An 11,089-nucleotide genomic window follows, 5' to 3' on the forward strand; every position below is an offset into this window, starting at 1 on the left:
TCAGTTTTTGTACATAACAATACATAATTGTTATATAATTAGACAACTAAATAGAGCTATAGATTACAGTGTAATGGCCAGTTCTTTACCTAATCTTAATATCAAAGCAATTTTAAATATTCAACTTGTATTTTAATACACTATTTTAAACATACTATATATATATATATATATATATATATATATATATATATATATATATATATATATAGTGCTGATGTTGGGTTTTATATAAAGGCTGATGTGATTGTGATTGCAGTTGGGGTAATTTGCTCAGGGTTTAATGAGTGTTGAGCCCAGCCAGGCAAAACAGCGGTTTATACAGTAATACTGCAGGCTCGTCTACTGTCGGACTGTTCTGCTATTTGCTCTATTCTTCACCTTCAACACAATGGAGCAGCTCGGTTCACAGAGAAACCCAACATTTTCCCCCCTGTCTTGCTTAATCTCTATGGATCTGTGTAAACCAAGGATTCTGCGCCACCTGCTGGACATTCTGAGACAAATAAAGACTGTAAGAATCAGAGGCTTTATTCAGAAGGACCATCTGTACCAGTGGCAGTTGGTACTGGCAATAAATTATGAATATTTTTATTTATTTATACTTTTCTTCAATTATGAGATTGGCAGGAAATACTGAAGAAGACTTTTATATACTCTTTAATATTTAATATGAGTACGTTTTGTGATCATGTACATAAACATTTACTAAAAGGGGCCCTAAGATGTAAAACTGGGCTTATCTTGGTTTGTTGAATAATTCCTGTTCCTCCTTCAAAAAAAAATCCAGCAGAACCGAAACGGAGCTGGAAAACAGGCCGATTCCAAACCTTCAAAACTGTTACATCACAGTCTAGACTTGTTATAGTCACACCCCCAAAATGTACATACACCCGGCCCACTAAAGTTGAGGCTAAACTCAACGTCTGCTTTGGAATATAATATAGAAGTGTGGCTAAAAAAAAGCATAGCTAATGCTAGGCAGACTGATCAGTGGAGAACAGACAACTGCTGGCATTAGCATGGGGAGGACTAGTGCACTAGTGTTTCGCGTGGAAGCCGGAGAAACAGCTAAAAGGCTAAAGGCTAAAAGCTAGCAGTAGGCCCAACAAAAATCTGACCAACACAGGGCAGGCCAGAGAGAGCTGGAGGTTCACTGTGCGGGTGCTAGGCTAAAAGCTACCCTAGCCAACCAGCTAGAAACCACCAAGTCACCACTGTCCCTGATGTCATAAACCTTTATGAACATCGCCCTTCGTGACCACGTAACTAAAATGTCTTGAAGATGAAGAGCCTGGACAATCTCAAAAGCTTCAAGGAGCCTCAGAAGGAAGATCACTCCCACTGCTAATGACCGCTAACAGTAGCCTGTTGATTTTAGGCTTATTTCTCAGTATAGTCAGATACCCCCAGGTCTGTTTCTGAACACTTTGGAGTCTGAAGCAAAGTCATGCTTGAGGTCTACTTGGAGAATCTTTAAGTAGACCCCTTTAGTGGGACATGGAGAAAGACATGGCCCTGCTTCTGCTTGTGGTAATAACACCTTGTCCTCTGCAGCTTTGTTCCAGCGTGTTGTGTCATGGTTTGACCAGACGTGGACAATTATACCCTAACTGTTCAGGCCTAGCTTCCCTGCAGGTGGTGCCGTCACCTCACATTGATAAAGTTTCTAATTAGGGTGCTCGGACTGTGGAGCACATGGCCTACTAAATCCTGGCATGTTCATTACCGCGCCACAAACGAAGCCACTTTGAATTTATCTCCCCTTATAGGTCTCTGTCAGGGCGGCAGCTCGTCGTTTACGGCCGCTCAGGTGAACAAGAGCAGCGAGTGGAAGATTCCAGAAAAGACCTTGACACGCTAATAGACTGCCCCGCTTGCACTAGGCGGCCGCCGGAGCAAAAATCATTAGGTAAGCCAGATAATCAAAACCCAAATCCGTCCCGAGGCTATCTGGCTGTTCCATCTGTGTACCCAGCTCTGACAGGCCGGCTCTTTCTCAAGGACAGGCTAACGGTTCCTCTCAGTTTCCCCTCTTTCTCACTTATGCTTGCCCGGCGTAATTCCCGGGACTTGCAGAATTGCATGGATTTAAAGTGGAAGTCCGGTGAAAGTGAAAAAAAACAAAAAAAAAAAACACCATCGGTTGTAAACATGCTTATTCGCCATTATTAGGGGGCTACAAACATTCTAAGAGGGACGTTTCCTACTTCGAAGGCTAAGGAAACCCCCTTCCGATGATGTATCTTAAAGGTGAGAAGGGGAGGCTTTTAATGAAGGGTGAATTCTGCGGGCGAAGGAAAGACGGATATCGATTTAGGAAGTTGAATGTCCAGTGTATTTATTAGCCTCAGTGATTCATCAGTGGATTTCACCATTCAGGAAGGGACTCCCAACAGCTGTATGATGTATTTGTGCAATGCATGCTGGGTACGGTAGGGAAAAAACGCTATGGACAAATCCTGGCAATTTTCGCCATTCTGCCAGCTGAGTTTGCAGGAGGATACTGCAGAATTCGGAGAGTCCACTTAGGATGTAGAAAAAGCAGTCCATAGATCTGAGTCTCAACATTCGGATGGGGCAGTTGGAGGAGTATTTGGTATATTCCCTAAATTTTCTTGGAAATATCGGAGAAGAACGGCAACATCACAAGAACATCTGAACTATCTACTGGCCAAATACTTGGCCTGAACAAGCACTTGCACACCACAAACCCCAACTGTGAACTTTGGGGTTGGCCACCCACCCGGGTCTGGGCAACTTCCTAATGGCCTGTCTCAAAGATTGCTCCTGTAGCGTACTTCTTGTGCATCCCAGTCGGTATTCAAGAGTGTCCCAACTCTCAAGTTGGGCCAAACACACATTCCAAGCTTCAACATGCTAACATCACAAACGCTAAAGCAGAAGAAGGTCAACATCGGGGCTCATCGAGTGACCCAGTAGTATAATGTGCTGCCACTATGGCCTGGATGGCTTTGCCATAAGAAGCCGACGTCTCAGAGAGCACAACTGGCCGTGCTCTCTCCAGGCAGGTAGATGGCGCTCTCTCTCTCTCTCTCCCCTTAATTAGCTGGTGTGGCAGAGCTGGGGACCCGGCGCTTTCCACTTTTCTTGGCGGCAGTTGGAAAAGAGTTGTTGGCATTGACTTTGCATATTTCGGAGGGGGCGTGTGGCATTGCTAGTGCTAGAGGGAGCTACGAACGGGTGGGTTGGCAGGTGGCAGCACCAAGGATAAAAACGTCGTAAAGGACGTCGGTAACTCCCTGTCCCGCTACTATGCGATAAATTCTTAACTTAACGAGTACTTGGACACATTTGGTCAATATCCAAATCCACGATAAGTGCGAACTTGGGCCGAGATGAGCCAAGATGGGCCGAGATGGGCCGTCACTCCCACTCTCCTCGCTCTGCCTTTCCTCTGGAAGCTTGTCACGTTTTCACATTTTCCTCGGCATTCCCTCCTTCCCTGCTTTTTAAAAGAGATGCCGACATCACCGGCGTTTAATCCGGGCCGAGTCAAAACGACCTCTCGGATGTAGCCGCAGTTATAGGAGTATGTTATCACCGTTATTAGAGCGCCCAGAGAGGAGAGACACCGGGCGAAATTGGAAGCTTTATTGTGATTGATGGGTTGCTATTAGCCTGTTATCGCGGTGGATGGAGGGGAACGGGGCACTGAGTTGTAACACAACAGATTACCTGAGCCTCTAGTCTCCCGAAGGATGTTTAAATAAAACATAGTCTCTCTCTCTCTCTCTCTCTCTCTCTCTCTCTCGTTCTCCCTTTTCTTTCTCTCCCTCCCCACACCTTCATTCCCACTCGCCCAGCCACTCCAACTATCCGAACGTCACGTACAATTTGCTCGAGCCTCTCCACTCAATAAACTGCCATTGCTCTCATACTTCCTTTTATTTTCCCGCCGATAAAGGGGCGACTCCCGGAAGAGGAATCGTATTTTTTGGTAGGCATTCCTTCCCCCCCCCCCCCTCCAACCCCCATCTTCTTCTTCGTCTTCGTCTTCCTCTTTTCTTCACTTTCTTCCCTTTTTTCCAGCCCGCGGTGCCAAAATGATTGATTGTGACCCGCAAACCGGGTGTCCAGTTTTACCCAACAAATGGCTTTGGCCCCTGCCAGTAGACCTTGGCCAGACAGAAATCAATATTTCACCATTAAAATCTATCAAAGAAGAGTTAAGGCTGCAGCTGTCCAGGCCGGCGTGTTGGCGCGGGGTGAACATTAAATCCGACACTTGTAGTACACGGGTAATCAATATATAGTGGTTCACAGATCATTTGTGGTCACCTTTTTTTGGTCGTGATGGATACCTGGAGGAGCCGTGATTCATTTTGTCACCCCATTAAACCTGGACTGTGTCAAGTTCTTCTTTCATTTCATCTTCAAGACCCACTCCCATTCTTCACGGGGAGAGAGAGAGTGAGTGAGAGAGAGAGAGTGAGTGAGAGAGAGAGAGAGGGAGGGATGGTGGGGGTGGGGGGGTGGGCAAACAAAGAACAGCAGTCTGTAGTTACCCATTTCAATAAGAGTATCTATAGAGATTTGGTGTCTAGTGGAGGGTGAAAATCCCTTTGAGAAAGGACAAACATGCTTTGAGGCCGAGCCGCATGCCTGACACCTAGAATCCATGATTACGCATTTACCTACCATTGCTGCGTGAATCTGACCAACGCCGCCCACCCTAACTAGCTAGAAATGGTCGATACAAATAGTGGACATAGTTTTTTTTTTTTTTTGTGATTTTGTTTTTGTTGATTGGCTCAGTCAGAAAGGAGTCTGGGCTGAATCACCTCTATTAACTTAAGTGTGGGCGGAGCTAAACTGCCATCTCTCTCTCTATATATATATAAACCAAGTTAACCAGTTAATGATCACTTGAATGCTGAATTGCTGACCATGTGTAATCCTTCCTGACCACTAGTTCATTTTACTTCTTAGCTAGTGATCCTTAACACACCTCAAAATCCACAATGGACCATCTCAAGGGACGAAAGATGAAGGTTTTACCGTGGTCCTCGCGGTCCCCCAACGATACTGAAAGACTGGAGGAATCTAAACCAGCAGTTCAACAAGAATGCCCAAAGATTCCTAAAGAAAAATCCTCAAATGAGATGTGAAATACTCACCAAAGGAGGTCTCAGTAGGTACCGACCAGGCCGGGCACCCAAGACTTTGCACTTTTTGAAACTCTAAAAGATACAAATAAAAAAGTTCTTGGTTTATTTATTTATTTATTTATTTTTTGTTTGTTTGTTTGTTTGATTGTAAATGATCAGCTACCCTCCACACCGGGTCAGGAATTCATGGGAAATGAACCAATGAAAATGGCCCAAATGTGCTTAAAATAATTGGTTACATACAAAAGCTCTTTGATTTCTTCTGTGAATAAATTAATTTCATCACATAAACTGAATTCCAAACTAGAGAGACTGTGAGGAAAGGGGCAGTGCATTAACAATGTTTACATACTACAGCAGTTGTCCATGTTATGGCCCTTAAAATATGTAAAGGACTACATTTGAATACATATTAGTAGAGAAAATAAGTGTACAGGAAGCTTATATATATTTTCTTCACAAATTATCTTACATGTTTACATGAACGTCTAATAGTCCTAACAGAAAGAGTCCCATAATTAATAATAATAATAATAATAATAATAATAATAATAATAATGTGTAAGTAAATTGATTTTTTGAGAGTCCACAATAAATGCTTTGGTCACTTTGTGGTTGAAAGGAAAGTCCACTTTTCAGTGCATAATTTAAAAGTTAAGATAAATAGTGGTCTGAAGGGGGGTTTGTTCACAGTGGTGATGAAGAAAAACAGCTGTTTTAATTATTTAAATAAATTATCAGGCGATATAATAATAATAATAATAATAATAATAGAAACAGTTATTACATAAAATGGATATGGATACACAGCCTGATGTTTAATCACGCACTGTTGCTGTTGTTGTTTTTTTTTTTTGTGGCCAAAATTTTACGTTTTAAAATATATGTGGAGAGATATGTGCATGATGTTTCAATACAAATTAGTACCCTGATTTTTTTAAATTTGAAAATACTGATAATATTAACTAGACTGTTTTGCATAAGGATTTAAATAAAACTCAGGTGTGGGCTCACTGGTGGGTTTGGATACTAAACGGAATGGCTATATTTGTGTTGTAGATCATGTGCCAGTTCGTAAGTCTCTCTACAAAAAAACACAAAAAAAACACCGAAAATATAATAAAATAACCATAGAAAATCAAACGGAATCCAGTAGATTCTAGGAAATTTGACCCTGAACATTCACTTTAACCCAAACCCTAATCCCAAAGCTAAAATAATCTATAAGGGACTGTGTAAACAGTGTAATTGTGCAGAAATGATCTCTGATTAATCAACAATTCTGCAATGTGCAAAATTTTATGTAGCCAAAAATTTGTGGCCACCTTATCATCCAGCATTTCTTCTAAAATCAGTGCTGCATTTCAGTAACAACCTCCAGTCTTTCCACTATTGCTTTACTCTAAATGTTATCTCACATAGCTGTGAGAATCTGATTGTATTCAGCCATACCTGAGGTCAGGTACTGATGCTCGATAATTAGTCTTGCCACTTCAGCTCATTCCCAAAAAGTACTGGATGGAGCTCCACCATCCATCATTCCTGAGAACACAGTTCTTCCACTGCTCCACAGCTACTCAATACTGCTGGGGGGCTTTACACCCCTCTAGCCCACGTCTGACATTAGACAGCATGTCAGGTGTCCCGCTGTCCCCAGCAGTTGGTGAATCCTCTAACATGAAGGGGTGTCCACAAACTTTTTTTTTTTAACCTATTGGGTAGATTTTAGGATTATAAACCTGTTTGGTTGTGACGTGGCATTTTCCAGCTGGGTTTGACTGGACCGGCCTGTTTTCTCTCGAGCAAATCTCATTTTGATACTCAAATAAATCACAGGGAAATGAGCTGGTGGTGCCGCTCCTGTTTTCCGAATAGTGCCACAGTGGAAATGCAACACAATGCTGCTTCTCCATGTTCGAAAAAGGGGGGTGTTCTTTTTTTCCATTGCTATTCAGCCTCAAGGACAGCCTGCTGCCTGCATGGCAGGTGCTGGACCTCAGCCCACACACACACACATACAGTCATGTCACCCTCCATACCTGCTCACACTCACATAGCAAACACACACACACACACACACACACACACATATTTACACGTTGACTGCAGTGATTGTCCTCATCACAGTTGTCCCATATGCTGTATCCTACCTGCTGCAGGGAGGATTATTAGTACAAGCAACTGTCATTAAAAATGGATTTATTCACCCTCTATAGGGGGTGAGTCGGCCTCCTGATCATGTGTGTGCCCTCGCCCTATGATGTGTGTACATGCGAGCGCACCCTCGCCACCAAAAGCTCCGAAACTGAGCATATAGCAGTATAAAAGGACCCAACCTGTCATGTGTCACCAGTGTACCAGGCGTGATGGTGTGGGCTTTGGGCTGATGATTAATACCAGTTAATGATCACTTGAATGCCACAGTCTATCTGAGGATTGTTGCTGACCATGTGCAGACCTTCCTGACCACTAGTTACTTTTGCTTCTTAGCTAGTGATCAACAATTGCTGATTGCTGATTAACAATTGCTGATTAATTGTTGATTAATCACTGATTAATCAACAATTCTGCAATGTGCAAAATTGTATGTAGCCAAAAATGTGTGGACACCTTATCATCCAGCATTTCTTCTAAAATCAGTCTAGTGCATTTCAGTAACAAGTCAAGTCAGATTTATTTGTAGAGCTTTTTACATAATTCGTTTTTCATAATTAGTAATTAATAAAAGACAGAGACAAAAAAAAAGACATGAAGAATCAAAGACCCCCAGTGAGCAGCCGAATGCGACAGTACTCTACAGCTCCTCAATGCTGGGAGGCTTTACACCCCTCCAGCCCACGCCTGGCATTAGACAGCATGTCCCGTGTCCCACTCTCCCCAGCAGTTGGTGAGTCCTCTAATATGAAGGGGTGTCCACAAACATTTTTTTTTTAAACATATTGGGTAGATTTTAGCCTTATAAATGCCTTTTTGGAAATCATGAAAGACCAAAGCTGTCCTAAGAAAAAAATGATGAAGCATCATAAAGTTTATAAGAATCTCCTTAGAAGAAATTCTCCAAACAATCTTAATACATTCTCAGATATTTTCTTAGCAAAGTCTAAATTATTTATAAATATTTATAAATCTTTATTTATAAAAGATTATAAAGATTTTCTTAAGACAATCATAGTTTTATTATCTTAAGGCCATTTGTGACAATATTTTTGTTGCATTTTAATTTCTTATTGTTTATAATAAACAATGAGAAATAACATTTTTAATAGTTAATGTTCCATTATTTAGTCAAATCTGTACAATGGATACAGAGCAAAAAAAGCAAAAACAGTTTGAAGAGTTTAAACTTAACATTTTTAGTAAAGTGACTTTTCCTTATGTAAACACTAACAGCTACTTATCCTGTTCAATTGTAGAGGGTTGCCAGGCTTGTCTTTTTTATTGTGAAATTAAGAAAATATTTAACATTTCTTTTTTGAGAATATCTCTTATTCTTACAATTTGTCTTAAGTGAAAGGTTAAGATGAAAAGGCAGAAAATTCTTAAGGAAATGTTTGAAGAATATCAGGTTATCTAAACATTTTTATTGAGCATGACATTAAGAAAAAAAAAGCATCTAAGAATAATTTCTTAAGACTGTATATTCGGCCCCAGCTCATCTTTTACTCACTTAACTATTCACAGTAAGTATTTTTGGACCAGGGGTGCACAAACTTTTTCCTGCCACTGCACAGACGTACCTCGATACTGACGAAAAGATTCAACATATTTCTTCCAAAGCCAAACAAATCTTCAAACTAAATGAGCGGAAAATGATTTGTTATTTATCCAAAGAGTTCAGCAGAACACTTCATGTAATCTTTTAAAAAACATATTCTTCTTAATCTTTTCAATATTCATAGCCCGTCCTTCAGTGTGCGTTGGGCTCATACTAAATGTTTTGTGAAATAAACTCTTAAAAAAATAAATAAATAAAAAAAAAAAAAAAAAAAAAATTATATTTCTATTAAATCCAACAAGAAACTATCGATGTAGCATAGTAATACTCTAAATCAGTGAAAATATCACACACACACACAAAAAAATCAAACAACAGTTCAACAAGAATTCCCAAAGATTCCTAAAGATTCTCAAGAATTGAAAAAAATTCTCAAATGAGATGTGAAATACTCACCAAAGGAGGTCTCAGGAGATACTGACCAGGCAGACTGGGCCCAAGACTTTGCACTTTTTGAAACTCTAGAAGATAGAAATAAAAAAAGGAATTTTCCTAAAATGTTAAAGAAATGTTAAATTAGTAAATGTCTTTAAATTATGCCTTTTTGGAAATCACAAAAGACAAAAGCTGCCCTAAGAAAAAAACTGAATCTATTAAGTTCTATAACCTATAAGAATTAAACCTAAATCTATAATACAGTGCAAATACAGTGCAACTTCCAACAACCGCAACAGTTACAAGCGACTTACAAAACTCAGCTCCACTGTTTACTTAGGAAATATCCCTAGCTAGTTCTCATCGTCTTGAAAAGTCATGAATACAATAAGTGCCTCCTGGAAGAGGTGGGTCTTCAGTCGGCATTTAAAGACCGCAAGCGACAACTCAAGCTGTTCTGGCACCCAGGGGAAAAGTTCGTTCCACTGCTTTGGTGGCAGGGCAGAAAAAAGTTCGGATCCAGGATGGTGGACTTGAATGGCACTTGAAGGGCACCTGGTACGCAGGGGCTGGCTCATTCTTGGCTTTGTAGGCCAGCGTCAAGGAGTTGCAGAAAAAAAGCACATAGGTTTGGCTCTCTGGAGAAAAGGTGGAATTCTCCAGGTGTTGTAAAGGAGAAATATGCATGAACAAGTCAGGTTCGCAAACTTAAGTCGAGAACCATGATTAGACATCCTCGACTACACAGAGGCTTCGTGATTCTGCAGATGGAGTGATGATGAGATGGTAAAATCATGGTGAGGGATGATCAGCAGCTCTTAAGGTTGGACAAGCCAGTAATGAATTATCTGTATTATCAGGTGTTTAGGAAAAGAAAGTGAAACAGGGTAACCACGTTAAATTTGGTAACATTTTTAGTAAAGTGACTTTTACTTATGTAAACACTAACAGAGAGCTTTTAGAGAGTTGCCTGAATTTTTATGTTCTAAGACCAGGCTTGTCTTTTTTATTGTGAAATTAAGAAAATATTTAACACATTTTTTGAGAATATCTCTTATTCTTACAATTTTTCTTAAGTGAAAAGTTAAGATGAAAAGGCAGAACATTCTTAAGGAAATGTTCGAAGAATATCAGGTTATCTAAACATTTTATTGAGCATGACATTAAGAAAAAAGCAAAAAAAAAAGCATCTAAGAAGAATTTTTTTCTTAAGACTCATCTTTTACTCACTTAACTATTCACAGTAAGTATTTTTGGACTAGGGGTGCACAAACTTTTTCTTGCCACTGTACAGACGTACCTCGATACTGACGAAAAGATTCAACATATTTCTTCCAAAGCCAAACAAATCTTCAGACTAAATGAGCGGGAAATGATTCGTTATTTATCCAAGTTAAATTAATTTTTTTGTGGTTTTGTGGTGCTTTCATACCAAGAAATGACACTGGCCTACAAAGCCACGAATGGACCCCATCTTTTATCAAGGGGTTCACAAGGTTCAAGGTTCTAATGGTCTCATAACTGCCAAATCTCTCCAGTTTAGGAAGGCTAGATGGTGCAAGATATGCAAGTGAGGAACAATTTATAAACAAAGTTTATGGAGCTTCCACATGAGATGTAGGTACTATACCACCTGAAGGTTATCCCAGATTGGTACACCCATTGTCCATTGTTTATTTTGTCCAAATAGGGTTTTTTTAATCCGCCCACAGACTTAGCCTCCAAATACCCTCCAAATACCAAACCACCAGTTTGTATGATGACCTTACTGACTAACCAGTGATTAGAAACACTTGAGAGCTGGATG

The sequence above is a fragment of the Salminus brasiliensis genome, chromosome 15, assembly GCF_030463535.1.
Source record: "Salminus brasiliensis chromosome 15, fSalBra1.hap2, whole genome shotgun sequence".
Taxonomy (NCBI): Eukaryota; Metazoa; Chordata; class Actinopteri; order Characiformes; family Bryconidae; genus Salminus; species Salminus brasiliensis.